General features: G+C 37.7%; 1 long non-coding RNA gene across 1 annotated transcript; it reads left to right on the top strand.

The window, feature by feature from the left end:
- Window positions 1–11,228: 11,228 nt before the first annotated feature.
- Window positions 11,229–15,202, top strand: LOC110367371. Its single transcript, XR_004929942.1, has 3 exons — window positions 11,229–11,638; window positions 14,085–14,244; window positions 14,817–15,202. It is a non-coding gene; the product is annotated as an uncharacterized LOC110367371 (long non-coding RNA).
- Window positions 15,203–16,338: the final 1,136 nt, after the last annotated feature.

Below are 16,338 nucleotides of genomic sequence, written 5' to 3'. Positions count from 1 at the left end.
CTATTGTAACTGCAATTTTCTTATTATATTATTATTATTATTTATTCTGGGACTTTTGAAACGCTTTTGGAGCAATAAAATGCATGGAAACCTCACCAAACTTTGCCCAAAAAATATTGTCCCCCCGTGAGAAATCGAATGATGTAGTGGTAATTGAAATCGGGCGTGGCAAAACCCGCTCAACAGCCCCAACTAGAGTGAGTTGAGGCCAAACCGTAACACGTAAAAGCTGAAATTTTTTAACTAGGTAGCTTTCTTAAAGTTATGAAAAAAAAGCTATTGGGTATGACTCTAAAACCACAGGAAGCCTGCCATTTTGGGTCAAAGGGTAAAAATATTGACGGTTTTGCCTCAAACTTTACGAACTAGTCCTAGGCATTTTAAGCTATCACTTTCAAATTTTTTCAGCGTGAGATGAGACCTTGAGGGTTAAGTTATCAAGGTTTTATGAAATATGCATATTTGCCTGAGCTGTCACATTGCAAAAATCAGGTTTGTGGAAAACCATTAAAACGCATTAAATCAGTAAGCCCCAAGCCATGCTTTGTCTGAGAATATGAAAACTTGGTAAGCAGATGTAACTTCTCAGTCCCTACAAAAAAGTCTCTTGGACCAATTGTGTAAACCCTAAAGAAAGTCAATTAATTTTCATCAAAGATGTCATTTGTCATAAAAACGGGTATTATTTTTGACCACAAGTGGCAGCATAATACTTTGAACCTCTGATTTACCCATGTCTATTCTTAATCACTCTTACTTTTATTATCGACTCTTTAGCTTTCTTATCAGCCATTTAATTACCTTTCATTCCTATATGTGCAGGAACCCAAAGAACCACAGCTGATAACCCCATCATCTGAATATGATAATATTGTTGAATACTAATAAGATATCTGGGCGGTCTGAATGATTTCTTTTTAAACTGATCAATGATGAACTTGATCTGAACATATGACAGCTCTTAATGGTCTCACCTCCTCAATCCATTCTACAGCACCTAATAATGCAATCATTTCTGCCGTATAAACAGATATTCCTTCATTTAATTTCTTCCCTATATGCAGGTTAAAACTCTGGGAATATTACAACCTACTCCAGTTTGTCCTAATTGATTTTTTTGATTCATCCGTATACATTTTTACATAATTATAAAACTGTTCTATATATCCTCCACTATTAAAGAAAAGAATTACATAGAATCATTTTATCTCTATTTTTCTTTTCCAATATTGTTAAATCTACTATTGATTCAGGTAAGATCCATGGTGGTGTTATTGATAATGGTACTGTTGGACTAATATTTCAATGATTTAATCCTAATTCTCTGCTTTCTGAATAATTGTCCAACCAAATGACTTATTATGAACCTTCTTTTTCACTGCAGGAAGTAAAAGTCAATCAATTTCATCAAAGAGTCATTTGTCATAAAAACGGGTATTATTTTGACCACAAGATGGCAGCATAATACTTTGAACCTCTGATTTACCCATGTCTATTCTTAATCACTCTTACTTTCATTTATCGACTCTTTAGCTTTCTTATCAGCCATTTAATTACCTTTCACTCCTATATGTGCAGGAACCCAAAGAAACACAGCTGATAACCCCATCATCTGAATATGATATATTTGTTGAATTACTAATAAGATATGGACGGCTTTCTGAATGATTTCTTTTTAAACTGATCAATGATGAACTTGAATCTGAACATATGACAGCTCTTAATGGTCTCACCTCCTCAATCCATTCTACAGCACCTAATAATGCAATCATTTAGTAAATTAGCCCAATAGTTTAGAGATAACTGAATTCTTCTCAATGTCGGGAAGTCTGAACAAACAACTCTTAATGCATCACGTGACTTTTGGCACAAATTTACCGCAGCGTGGGTGGGATTGTTTCTTAGTCGAGCAGAGGCTGTTTTGGTGTGCAGAGACCATTTTGTACTGGAGGAAAAACTTATAAATGATATTTGAGTGCAAGGTTGGCGGACAGTTTGCAAAACAATTTCTTTTGTGTGAAACACATCTTTTTGTGTGCAAAACAAGTTTTATTTGGTGCAACACCTTTTCTGTTTACAACCTTTTGGCAGGAAACTCCATAACTCTTGCTGCAGCATTTTGGATCAGCTGAAGACTTTGAACTGCATTTCAACCAGTAAAGTAATGTTTAAACCAGGGGTGTCAAACGTACGGCCCGCCAAACGATTTGGTCCGGCCGGTGGCCAAATGCAATATCATTATTCAACGGCTGTATCTCCTTGCTGCATCAACCGATCTGCACCTGATTTCACTGCCAAACGGGTTCGTGTGAATTGCCCGGTGGACGTGGCGCGTAAAATGCGTGACATTTTCTGCGGTGGCTGGCGGCAGGCGGTGCGCGTCCCAGCGGTGCTTGGCTGCGATGGCCGCTCATCGCCGCTTGCGGCTTAATTATTATTATTATTATTATTATTTATTCTTTGGACTTTTGAAACGGCTTTTTGGAGGCCTAAACATGCATAAAACTATCACCAAACTTTGCCCAAAATTGTCCCCCGTGAGAAATCGCATGGTTTTAGTGTAATTGAAAGCGGGCGTGGCAAACCCGCTCACAGCGCCAACTAGAGTGAGTTGGGCCAAACCGTAACACGTAGAAAGCTGAAATTTTTTACCTAGGTAGCTTTTTTAAAAGTTATGAAAAAAAGTCTATTGTGGGTATGCTCTAAAACCCACAGGAAGCCTGCCATTTTGGGTCAAAGGGTAAAAATATTGACGGTTTTTGCCTCGAACTTTAACGAACTAGTCCTAGGCATTTTAAGCTATCACTTTCAATTTTTTTCAGCGTGGAGATGAGACATTGATGGTTAAAAGTTATCAAAGGTTTATGAAATATGCATATTTGCCTGAGCTGTCGCATTGCAAAAATCAGGTTTGTGGAAAACGATTAAAAACGCATTAAATCAGTAAGCCCCAAGCCATGCTTTGTCTGAGAATTATGAAACTCGGTAAGCAGATGTAACTTCTCAGTCCTACAAAAAAGTCTCTTGGACCAATTGTGTAAACCCTAAAGAAAGTCAATTAATTTTCATCAAAGATGTCATTTTGTCATAAAAACGGGTATTATTTCTGACCACAAGATGGCAGCATAATACTTTGAACCTCTGATTTACCCATGTCTATTCTTAATCACTCTTTCTTTTATTTATCGACTCCTTAGCTTTCTTATCAGCCATTTAATTACCTTTCACTCCTATATGTGCAGGAACCCAAAGAAACACAGCTGATAACCCCATCATCTGAATATGATATAATATTTGTTGAATTACTAATAAGATATCTGGACGGCTTTCTGAATGATTTCTTTTTAAACTGATCAATGATGAACTTGAATCTGAACATATGACAGCTCTTAATGGTCTCACTTCCTCAATCCATTCTACAGCAACTAATAATGCAATCATTTCTGCCGTATAAACAGATATTCCTTCATTTAATTTCTTCCCTATATGCAGTTTAAACTCTGGAATTATTACACCTACTCCAGTTTGTCGTAATTGCTTTTTTGATGCATCCGTATACATTTTTACATTATTATAAAACTGTTCTATATATTCCTCCACTATTATAGAATTACACATATACATTTTATCTTTATTTTTCTTTTCCAATATTGTTAAATCTACTATTGTTTCAGGTAAAATCCATGGTGGTGTTATTGATAATGGTACTGTTGGACTAATATTTAAATGATTTAATCCTAATTCTGTAGCTTTCTGAATAATTGTCCAGCCTTATTATGAACCCTTTCCTTTTCACTGCAGGAATGTAACATTCATAGCCAACTAAACATCTCAATATATTAAGTATCCTTTTACATTTTCAATAACCTTATCTATGTGCACTTTCCAGGATAGTTTTTTTTACCAAACCATACTCCTAAGAATTTAAATTGCTTTACTCTCTCTAGATCTTTGTTCTGCCCTGAATATGTTTAACATGTTTAAAAGACATTTAAAAACTACTTTGAAATGTTAATATACCGTTCTCTGTTTTAAATGAATTTGCGGTGCTTTTATGTTGAAAATCTTCCGAACCGGAAGTAGGAAGTAAAGACGCAAACAAGAGGAAGAGAGCGTGTGTGCATCGTCTCAGGGCAGCAACAATGCAGTTAATCTCTCCGAAAGCAATGGTTGTAAGTGTTGCTCATTGTTTACAGATTCGATAAGATATGTTAATATCTTTTATGGTTATTTTGTGTATAAAAGCAACAGTAAAATGTCGTGGTCTGTGTGACAGCAGAGTGTGTGTGTTTACTTGCTAATTTGCCGCTTTTCTAGCCGGCTGTGAAAATACCTGTTGAGTTAATATTAAGCAGCTGATACTTTGATACGTTAATACTGATATTTACATGGCTGTTTATTAAGCCATTTTTTTGTATCTTTCTTTTCTAGTTTTACACTGGATTCAAAGCAGTCAGAAATGCTGACTAAATGTGTAAGAAGATAATAAAGGAGCAAGCCGCTCACTTCCTGCCTCTTGAATAAGGAGTTTGGCTGGCTGTTTATCTGTGTTCACGCAAGAGCAAAACACATAGAGAGAACAGTACAATCTTGATTATATAACTTCAGTTGTACTTCTTGATTTCTTTTCTGAGTAAAAAGCAATACTTTTGTTTTATCTACCGAAAATTTAAAACTCCATTTGTAAGACCATTGTTCAATCTTATGAATTGCTTTTTGGACTTTCCCTACAATAAATTTAACATTCCTTCTACGTTTCCAAATAGCTTCGTCATCAGCAAACAATGAACAACCCAATTCATTTTCTATTTCTTTAAGTGCATCATTTATCATAACTGAAAATAATAAAGGACTGATAATACTGCCTTGTGTGGTTCTTTTTAATTTCTCCCTGAAAGACTCTTACCAACTCTTACCTGTATTATCCATTCTGGCCTCTGGAAATAAAGTTAAAAATCTTGGTGTTGTCTTCGACCAAGACATGTCATTTAAATCCCATATTAAACAGGTTTCCAGAGTTTCCTTTTTTTCACCTCAGGAATATCGCCAAAATTAGAAACATTCTGTCCAGGGGTGATGCTGAAAAACTAGTCCATGCATTTGTTACTTCAAGGCTGGACTATTGTAATTCTTTACTATCAGGAAGTCCACAAAATGCAGTTCGAAGTCTTCAGCTGATCTAAAATGCTGCAGCAAGAGTTCTGATGAAAATCAACAAGAGGGATCATATTTCTCCAATTTTAGCTTCCCATCATTGGCTTCCTATTAAATCAAGAATAGAATTTAAGCTTATAGTTAGAGTGGCTCATGTTACCCTGAGCTACATCTGTAGTTATGCTGCTATAGGCTTAGGCTGCTGGAGGACATCGGGGCCTATTTCTCTCACTCTACTGATTTCTACTGTTCTCCAGTCTACTGTTCTCCAGTTTTGCATTGCATTACATTGAAATGACTGTTGTCATTTCAGCTTGTAACTTTTTGTTCTCTCTCTTTTTTCTTCATAGTAGGTACACCTAGTCTGACGTTCTGTTAACTGTGACATCATCCAGGGAAGACAGATCACCACTATTACCATCTAATGTATAACAGATCACTGGATCAATGTGTGCTTCTGTGCTTTTTTGTCTGTCTTGTTGTGTCTCTGCTCTGTCTTCTGTAACCCCAGTCGGTCGAGGCAGATGACCATTCATACTGAGCCCGGTTCTGCTGGAGGTTTTTCCTTCCTGCTAATGGGTGGTTTTTCTTTCCACTGACGCTTCATGCTTGCTCAGTATGAGGGATTTTTGCAAAGCCATGGACAATGCAGACGACTCCCCCTGTAGCACTGCGCTTCTCCAGGAGTGAATGCTGCTTGTTGGGACTTTGATGCAATCAACTGGTTTCCTTATATAGGAAATTTTTGACCAATCTGTATAATATGATTGATTTTGACTTTGTAAAGTGCCTCGAGATGACATGTTTATGAATTGGCGTTATATAAATAAAATTGAATTGAATTGAATTGTTAAGTTCTCTACCCAATGATAAATTCTTCCACAAATTCACATTTTCCTCAATTTGATCAATAATCCCTCTTTCCACATCATATCATAAGCCTTTTCTATATCTAAGAACACTGCCAAAACACTTTCTTTATTAACTTTTGCTGTTAGTACCTCATGTTGTAAACACACAATTGGATCCATATTATTTCTTCCTCTTCTGAAACCGCTTTGATATTTTGATAAGTACCCTTTTGATTCAACAAAATAAATTAATCTTTCAATTACCATTTTCTCCATAATTTTACTTAAACATGATGTTAAAGCAATAGGTCTATAATTTTCTGGTTTGAGCTATCTTTACCCGTTTTTGGAATTGGAACCACAATAGCCCCTTTCCAACTTCTAGGTCATTTCCCATTTTCTATTATAAATATCTAATAATATTAATTTTGAGTATTCACTTAGCTTATTTATCATTATATACCATATTTGATCACTCTCTGGGGTTGACATCTTAACTTTCCTCATGGCTCGTCTTAACTCCGCTATAGAAAAATCGATTTTAATAATACTATTTCCTTCTTCTCTGTTTATCAAATGTCCTTTTTCCAATAAAGTTATAGCTCTATCTGTTTTCTACTCTTCACTAATACTATTGGAACTATGTATTTGTACAAATGTTTGTGACAACATTGTTGCTTTTTCTTCATTAATAACTGCCGTTGTTCTATCACTAACTAAAACTGGATAACTATAATCCCTTTTAATACCATTCATTCATTTAATCATTTTCCATACTTTCCCTATATCTGTTTCTCTTCCTAATGAATTACAATAATTTCTCCAATATTCTCTTTTTGTATTTCTTATAACTCTTTTTACTATAGCTTGCATCTTCTTGTATTCAATTAAATTTTGAAAATTCTGATTTCCTTATAGAATTTTAAAAGCTTTATTTTGGGATTTAATAGCCTGGTCACATTCTATTGTCCACCATGGAATTATCTTCTTTTTATGTATCCCTCCTTTCTTTGGAACTGACTGTTGAACAGCTTCTATGATTGAACTACAAAAGATTTTGTTTAATGAATCAATACCAAGATTCATGTCAATTTCCTTAATTTTATCTTCACTTATTTCCTTATATTTCTCCCAATCTGCTCTACTAAATTACCAGTTACATAATCTTTCACACCCTCCATATGTTGCCCTATGTTCCCCACCACAATTACAGCATTTATCCTGAACATTTTCACCACATTCTTGTATTTTGTGGTCCCCTCCACATTTTAAACAGCTCTGTTTGCCCCTGCACACTGCAGCAAATGTGACCATACCTCTGACACTTGAAACACCGAAGTGGAGGTGGAACATAAGGCCTAACTGAATAACACAAGAAACCCACTTTGACTCTATCTGGAACTTCTGGAGTAGAAAATTCCAGAAGCACAGATAAGCTGTCAACTCGCTCATTATTAACTGTTTTCTGCAATCTCTTTATTTCCTTGACCTTAACATGATTTTATGTTTTAATTTCTCTAGATCTTCATTAACTGGAATTCCATAAATAACTCCTCGGGATCCTTTCTTTTCTCCCAACACTCTTTTACTTTCCACTCTTTTATTTCCAATACTCTCAACACTCATTGCTTTCCTTTTTTGTTCTTCCAATTTACAAACATTTAGCAAGCTTCCATCTCTCAGCGTTTTAGCCATTTCAACTTCCCCTATTTTCTTTTTTGTTTCCTTAGAAACTATTTTTGGGCTCAGAGCAATATTTTCATCTTCCTTTTTGAATTTTAATGTTATCTTCACCTCCTCTTTCATGATCTTTTCAGAGTCTTCAGCTGATCCAAAATGCTGCAGCAAGAGTTCTGATGAAAATCAACAAGAGGGATCATATTTCTCCAATTTTAGCTTCCCTTAATTGGCTTCCTGTTAAATCAAGAATAGAATTTAAAATTCTTCTAACGTATAAAGCCCTTAATAATCAAGCTCCATCATATATCAGAGCTCTGATTACCCCGTATGTTCCTAACAGAGCACTTCGCTCTCAGACTGCAGGTCTGCTGGTGGTTCCTAGAGTCTCTAAAAGTAGAATGGGAGGCAAATCCTTTAGCTATCAGGCTCCTCTCCTGTGGAACCAACTCCCAGTTTTGGTCCGTGAGGCAGACACCTTGTCTACTTTTAAGACTAATCTTAAAACTTTCCTTTTTGACAAACCTGATAGTTAGAGTGGCTCATGTTACCCTGAGCTACATCTATAGTTGTGCTGCTATATGCTTAGGCTACTGGAGGACATCAGGGTATATTTTTATCACTCTACTGATTTCTACTGTTCTCCAGTTTTTCATTTCATTACATTGAAATGACTGTTGACATTTCAGCTTTTAACTTTTTGCTCTCTCTCTTTTTTCTTCATAGTAGGTACACCTGGTCCGACGTAAACAAAATTGAATTGAATTGAATCTTTTTATGCACACCCTTGCTTCCATCATCTGTACTGTCGTCTTCAAGATTTCCTTTGTCTCCTGAATTCCCAGAACCTCTGCCTGCTTCACTACTTTAGAATTTTCCACTTCCCCGGTAACTAGCAATTGGCGTTCAACTATCCGTATCCATATCACTATGTAGTTCTTCCTCATCCTCTACAACCTGAGCCGCCATCCTGATCCAGTCACAAACTTGCTTATGCCTACCGCCAACCTTTTCCTTCTTCCTTCAGATAGATTTCTCTGACGAAGCAACGCACGCACCTGTTTCCAACCAGCCTGTCACTCAGTCTCCTACCCGAGAGCGTCCTGTCTGCTCATCTCCATCAACATGGTTTAACCTCTCCTGTCGGGAAGTCTGAACAACAACAACTCTTAATGCATCACGTGACTTTTGGCATAAATTTACTGCAGCGTGGGTGGGATTGTTTTGTAGTCGAGCAGAGACCATTTTGTACTGGAGGAAAACTTATAAATGATATTTTGAGCGCAAGGTTGGCGGACAGTTTGCAAAACAATTTTTTTTTGTGTGAAACATATATTTTTGTGTGCAAAACAAGTTTTATTTGTGTGCAACACCTTTTTTGTGTACAACCTTTCAGCTGAAGACTTTGAACTGCATTTCAACCAGTAAAATAATGTTTAAACCAGGGGTGTCAAACGTACGGCCCGCCGAACGATTTTATCTCCTCGCTGCATCGACCGATCTGCACCTGATTTTTTGTGAGTTGTGGGGGAGCGCTGCCAAACGGGTTCGTGTGAATCGCCCGGTGGACTGGCAGGGAAATTGCGTGACAGCTTCTACGGTGGCTGGCGGCAGGCGGTGCGCGTACCCCAGCGGTGCTTGGCTGCGAGGGCCGCTCATCGCCGCTTGCGGCTTTAATTATTATTATTATTTATTCTTTGGACTTTTGAAACGGCTTTTTGGAGGCCTAAACATGCATGAAAACTCACCAAACTTTGCCCAAAATTGTCCCCCGTGAGAAATCGCATGGTTTTAGTGTAATTGAAAGCGGGCGTGGCAAACCCGCTCAACAGCGCCAACTAGAGTGAGTTGGGCCAAACCGTAACACGTAGAAAGCTGAAATTTTTTACCTAGGTAGCTTTTTTAAAATTATGAAAAAAAGTCTCTTGGGTGTATGCTCTAAAACCCACAGGAAGTCTGCCATTTTGGGTCAAAGGGTAAAATATTGGCCGTTTTTTGCCTTGAACTTTAACAAACTAGTCCTAGGCATTTTAAGCTATCACTTTCAAATCTTTTCAGCGTGGAGATGAGACTTTGACGGTTAAAAGTTATCAAGGGTTTGATGAAATATGCATTTTTGACTTTGCTGTCGCATTGCAAAAATCAAGTTTGTGGAAAACCATTAAAAACACATACAAACAGTAAGCCCCAAGCCATGCTTTGTCTGAGAATTATGAAACTCCTTAAGTGCATGTAACTTCACAGGCCCTACAAAAAAGCCTCTTGAAGCAATGGGCTACCTCCTACAGGAAATCATTCATTTCTCATCAAAGATGTCATTTTTCCATATTTATGGGTGTTACATTTGATTAAACTACTTCTAAACCGTTACACTTATGGCATTCAAAGTTACTCCAAAAAATTCCTCACACATAAAGGATCAAAAGTTATCAAAAACATTTTTGCTACATCCAACCATATTATTTTGAAAGAAATTTTAATGTAAATTGTGTTTTGAAGGAAAAACAGTTATAATTTTCAACACTAGATGGCAACATTTTTCCAAACCATTCCTACACAGTCAAACATAATTGTAAGCAGCTTTAAAATATCTTTAGCTGCCCTTTAAAAGAAAGAAGCTTTGAATCTTTAATCCTATATAAGGGAACCAGTTGATTGCATAAAAGTCTTGACAAGCAGCATTTCCTCCTGAAGAAGCGTAGAGTCACAGGGAGAGTTGTCTGCATTGTCCATGGCTTTGCAACAATCCCTCATACTGAGCAAGCATGAAGCAACAGGGGAAAAAAACCTCCTCATTAACATGAAGGACAAACCTCCAGCAGAACCGGGCTCAGTATGAACGGTCATCTGCCTCGACCGACTGGGGGTTACAGAAGACAGAGCAGAGACACAACAAGACAGACAAAAAAAGCACAGAAGCACACAGTGATCCAGTAATCTGTTCTATATAACCACAACTGTTATAACTTTGGGCAATAACTAATGTGCAATAATCTATTTAATACACTGTGCTATAACCTGTGCAAGGATCCAGAAGAACTTCTTCTGCTTTCACCAAGTGAATATATGTCAGTACATGTGTATGTAGGCATGTGTGTATATATATATATATATATATATCTATATATATATATATATATATATATATATATATATATATATATATATATATACACACACACACTATTGAGCCGACAAGTGAATTTCTCCAATGTGAGATCAATAAAGACTATCTTATCTTATCTCATATCAAGACTTAGATTTGCCCACACAGGATTAGATGGTACATTATTCAAAATAGGGAAGCATAACACTGGCATATGTAAATATTGTGAGGAACAACAGACAGTTGAACGTATATGACACACTGTGAGAAAAGTTCATAAAGAACAAGAGAAGAAAAAGACTTCCCAACAGCAGGGGGCGCACTCCAACAATCTGAAACGTGTCTGTTTGCCTGAGGAAGAAGTCCGTGATGTCACAGCTAACAACATTAGCACCACACATTGGAGAATTTAGGAGGGGATGCAGAAAAATAGGTAAGGCTGTTTGGATTATATATGCATGTAGTGTAATATCCCCCACCACAACTTGAGGTGGGATGAGCAGTCTCAGTTCTGCGGCTAATTCTAGTGCCTTAAGGCGCTAATATTAGCGCTAATGCTAGCGCCTTAAGGCTAGCGCCTTAAGGCTAGCGAGCAAGGCTCTTGTTTACATCCGGGTTCCGCTGGCTCAGAGCCTTTCTCTCTATGGCTCTGCGTTGGCTACCAGCACAGACATGTATACGTAGACCAAAAGTTATGATCGGTGTTCAATCATAACTTTTGGAAGAACATCTCAAACTGGCCACAGATGCATGAATGAAAGTAGTGGTGGTCAAAGGTTTTCTTTGGGTTTATGCGAACCAGCAAGTCAGGAAGTGGAGCGGATTGACCATCTGACAACAACTTCCCTCGGTAAGCGTTTCTGTCGACAGACACACTGTCGCTGCTCCAGTTAATTAATGAATTATTTCCACCTGTGGCCATGTCACCTTTCAGCGTGTATTCACTGGCTTCCAGCAACTTAGCTGATAAACCAATCAGGGATCTTGTAATGTGCGATCTGTGTTAAACTAAAATGTATGACATCATAGTGTTGGTTATATGTCCTGCATTGTCCAGGTTGTGGTTGGCCTTGTTTGTTCATATGATTAATTTATACTGAAGGTGACAGGGAGCCATTGGAGGTAATGTTCAGATGTGAAGTAGATGATGTAAAGATGTAAATTGCTGTCATTTGTACTAGTGTAATTTATGGATGTTTTCTGGAGGACAGGGAGGGAAGGGAGCTGACAGTGTAAAGTGGACTGTGGACCAGTTTGGTTAAAGTGTTAAGGAAGAACTTGATGTTCCCGATATGAAAGTTAACCAGGTGATGTTATGGATGTGGACAGTGGAGGAGAGGATGGGAGGCTGTCCAGGAAGACACCAAGGCTCTGAAACTGAAAGGTGGGACAGAGACATGAATGGTCAGTGGATATTGTAAAACTACCAGATTTGGTTCAAGTTGACTCTGCACAATAAGCAAGTGAGGTAACTAATGTGGCATTATTTCCACGGTCCCGGGAATATATGGGCTGACTAGAAATTTTTTTCAGTCAAACTGATTATTTTTGCTTTAACCCATGACGTAGACGCCCCGTCGTCGAGTGAGAGGCGTGCCGACAGAGCGGCCATTTTAGGTCAGACCAAGCTGTGCTCAGAGAGAATACACGTCAATGCAGCAAAATGTACTTTATGTTTTCAGACACACTGAATCCGGCCGTGTATATTGACCCTGTAGAGCTCCCGACGGACAGTTTTGGTAGAAACAGGAGAGTTGAGGTGCACATTTAGTTCTGCCGTGATTTGGGGAGCCGTGGTTTTATGTTTTTGGATACAATCCGGGTAAGCACCCTAACATCCCTTTCAGACAGCTTCCTCTTGCGTCCACAGTTAATCCTGTTGGATGTGGTTCGTCCTTCTTGGTGGTATGCTGACATTACCCTGGATACCGTGGCTCTTGATACATCACAAAGACTTGCTGTCTTGGTCACAGATGCGCCAGCAAGATGTGCACCAACAATTTGTCCTCTTTTGAACTCTGGTATGTCACCCATAATGTTGTGTGCATTGCAATATTTTGAGCAAAACTGTGCTCTTACCCTGCTAATTGGACCCTCACACTCTGCTCTTATTGGTTCAATGTGCAATTAATGAAGATTGGCCACCAGGCTGGTCCAATTTAGCCATGAAACCTCCCACACTAAAATGAGAGTTGGTTCAGTTTCATTGTCCAACCCCTATATATATATATATATATATATATATATATATATATATATATATATATATATATATATATATATGCCTACATACACATGTACTGACATATATACCTGGTGATAGCAGCAGAAGTTCTTCGGATCATTGCACAGGTTATAGCACAGTGTATTAAATAGATTATTGCACATTAGTTATTGTCCAAAGTTATAACAGTTGTGGTTACAGTTAGTGATAGCAGCAGAAGTCACTTCTTTCAGGATTATTGCACGGGTTATTGCACAGTGAATTAGATAGATTATTGCACATTGGTTACAGTTACAGGGCAGCACTGTAACTTATATTCTGATAGCAACAGGAATGAATGACTTGCGGTAGCGCTCCTTTTTACAGACAGGGTGTCTAAGTCTGGCACTAAAGGAGCTACTCAGCTCCTCTACAGTCTGGTGCAGGGGGTGGAAGGTGTTGTCCATGATGGATGTGAACTTGGACAACACCCTCCTCTCAGCTACTTTCTCCACTGAGTCCAGAGTGCAGCCCAGGACAGAAGTGGCCTTCCTCACCAGCTTATTCAGCCTCATTCTGTCCCGTTCTGCGCTGCCTGGAGCCCAGCAGACGACAGCGTAGAGAAGGGCTGAGGCCACCACAGAGTCATAAAAAGTCTTAACCAGGGGCCTGCTCACTCCAAAGGAACTCAGCCTCCTCAGGAGGTGGAGGCGGCTCTGGCCCTTCTTATGCAGAGCGTCGGTGTTATGAGTCCAGTCCAGCTTATTACTGATGTGAACACCCAACAAAAGAGTCCTACTTCTCTGATTTCAGCTTCATAAATGTGAATATTTCTGTTTTCTTTGCTCATTTATGGCAATAAACTGAGTATCTCCATGTTTTGTTGACAGAACAAGAGATTTGGGAAACACTGACATTTTTCAAAATTTTGTAACATTTTATTATTATAGCAACCAATCAATTAATTGTTAAAATAATCAATAGATTAATCAACAATGAAAATAATCTAGACCCAGAGATTGTCTTTGCATCGTGTTTACTCCTGTGAGCTATAAAAATTAATTAGCTTTGAACTGTTTTTGTTCCCCCTTAGGTCACAGCAGTGTCAGACATTGGTGGGAGGACTGTGGATGAGGCCACAAGACGTATGATGTTCTTCATCATGGACTATGGCCTGTCAAGGCAGTACAACTTTGTGGGCTGGAATGGAAAGTAGGAATTCAGGACTTTAAATCTGTTTGAAGTCATATTTGGTAAGTGCATAATGGATAATAACTGTAATATAGTAACTTTAGGATATTTGTGTCTGTCGAGGGAAATTTATGTATGTTATGAATTTAATTTTCTAATGTCAATAATACCCTCACCTTAAGGACATAAATGTCCCCCCAAAACAGGTGCTCCAGAAATGTTATCATATAAGAAATGTTTTCAAGATTTTCTTGCACAGATCTTCCAGTCAACAGCTGTTCTTATCAAAAATATTACATTTTGTAATTTTTCCTTGGTTTTTAATTTTTTTATGGGCAATTTAATAAAGCCAGATTTTAGAAAGAAATAAAAAAAATGTGACAGCCTTGGCCAGTCAGCTTTGAATTTTGATCTTTTTTTCTTAGCTTTTTCCCAGTTCATTCTGACGTTTGCAGGTTTGTAAAGTCAATTATGAAAAGGGATACTTCACCCAAAATTATAATTTAAATCTTGGGGAATTGATATAAAACTGATCATTTGTTGGTAAATTTCACCTTAACATAGTTGACTTTACAATTGTAGTTGAGAGTTGTGTTGGTACATATGAAGTGACCATAAGATATGTTTCCCGCAGAAGCTTTAAAGAACAACACATTAACCAGACAGATCACCAGGAAGGATTTGGAGAGGGCAGTGTCGAAATGGCTGATCGGATCAAGGGACAGGGGATGCAATAGAAAGGTCCAACAGGTCCCTCCTTCCCATATGATGGACCATGTTTTTTGTGTTCCATGTTCTTTTTTGATATATAACTAGTTTCTTAAATTGTTATAATGGTTATTATATTACGTATAATATCGTATGTGTGTGTGTGTGTATTATGTACCTGATACGTAAAATACAATCTATTATATCTATTATCTATTATAAGTAAGGCAGCATTGGAGGAATCTTTAGAACCTGCACAGTGTTTGAACTGTTTAGAAGCAGTAGAGCTTTCTGAGCTATCTAAAATCTTAGCTTCATCTAAAACTTCTACCTGTATGTTAGACCCAATCCCAACTAAGTTGTTTAAGGAGGTATTCCCTTTGATCAGTGGTCCTATTTTAGACATGATTAATCTATCCTTAGTAAATGGATATGTACCACAGGTTTTTAAAGTAGCTGTTATTAAACCTTTACTTAAGAAACCTTCTCTTGATCAAGATGAGCTAGTAAACTACAGACCTATATCTAATCTTCTTTTCTTATCTAAAATTCTTGAGAAAGTAGTTGCTAATCAACTTTGTGAACATTTACAAAGCAATGACCTACTTGAGGAGTTTCAGTCAGGCTTCAGAGCTCATCATAGCACTGAAACAGCTCTGGTGAAGGTCACTAATGATATTCTCATGGCCTCAGATAATGGACTTGTGTCTGTACTTGTCCTGTTAGATCTCAGTGCTGCATTTGATACAGTTGATCAAAATATTCTCCTGCAAAGACTTGAGCATACTGTAGGGATTAAGGGAAAAGCATTAGGCTGGTTTAAATCTTATCTGTCGGACAGATTCCAGTTTGTTCATGTTAATAATAAATCTTCCTTAAACTCTAGGGTCACCTGTGGAGTACCACAGGGTTCAGTCCTTGGACCAATTCTCTTTACTAAATATATGCTTCCGATCGGCAAAATTATCAGACAGCATGGGATTAATTTCCACTGTTATGCTGATGACACTCAGCTATATTTATCCATAAATCCTAATGAATCCAATCAATTACTTCGACTGCAGTCATGTCTTGATGACATCAAAAGCTGGATGACTTTAAATTTCCTGCATCTAAATTCTGACAAGACCGAAGTTGTAATCTTTGGGCCAGAGTCCTCAAAAAATAAACTTCTTAACCAATCACTTAATCTGGATGGCATTAACTTGGCCTCTGGTAATAAAGTAAAAAACCTTGGTGTTATTTTTGACCAAGACATGTCATTTAAATCCCATATTAAACAGGTTTCCAGAGTTTCCTTTTTTCACCTCCGGAATATCGGCAAAATTAGAAACATTCTGTCCAGGAGTGATGCTGAAAAACTAGTCCATGCATTTGTTACTTCAAGGCTGGACTACTGTAATTCTTTACTATCAGGAAGTCCACAAACTGCAGTTCAAAGCCTTCAG

The sequence above is a fragment of the Fundulus heteroclitus genome, unplaced genomic scaffold (genome assembly GCF_011125445.2).
Source record: "Fundulus heteroclitus isolate FHET01 unplaced genomic scaffold, MU-UCD_Fhet_4.1 scaffold_609, whole genome shotgun sequence".
Lineage (NCBI taxonomy): Eukaryota > Metazoa > Chordata > Actinopteri > Cyprinodontiformes > Fundulidae > Fundulus > Fundulus heteroclitus.
This window is presented reverse-complemented; position numbering and strand designations above follow the sequence as displayed.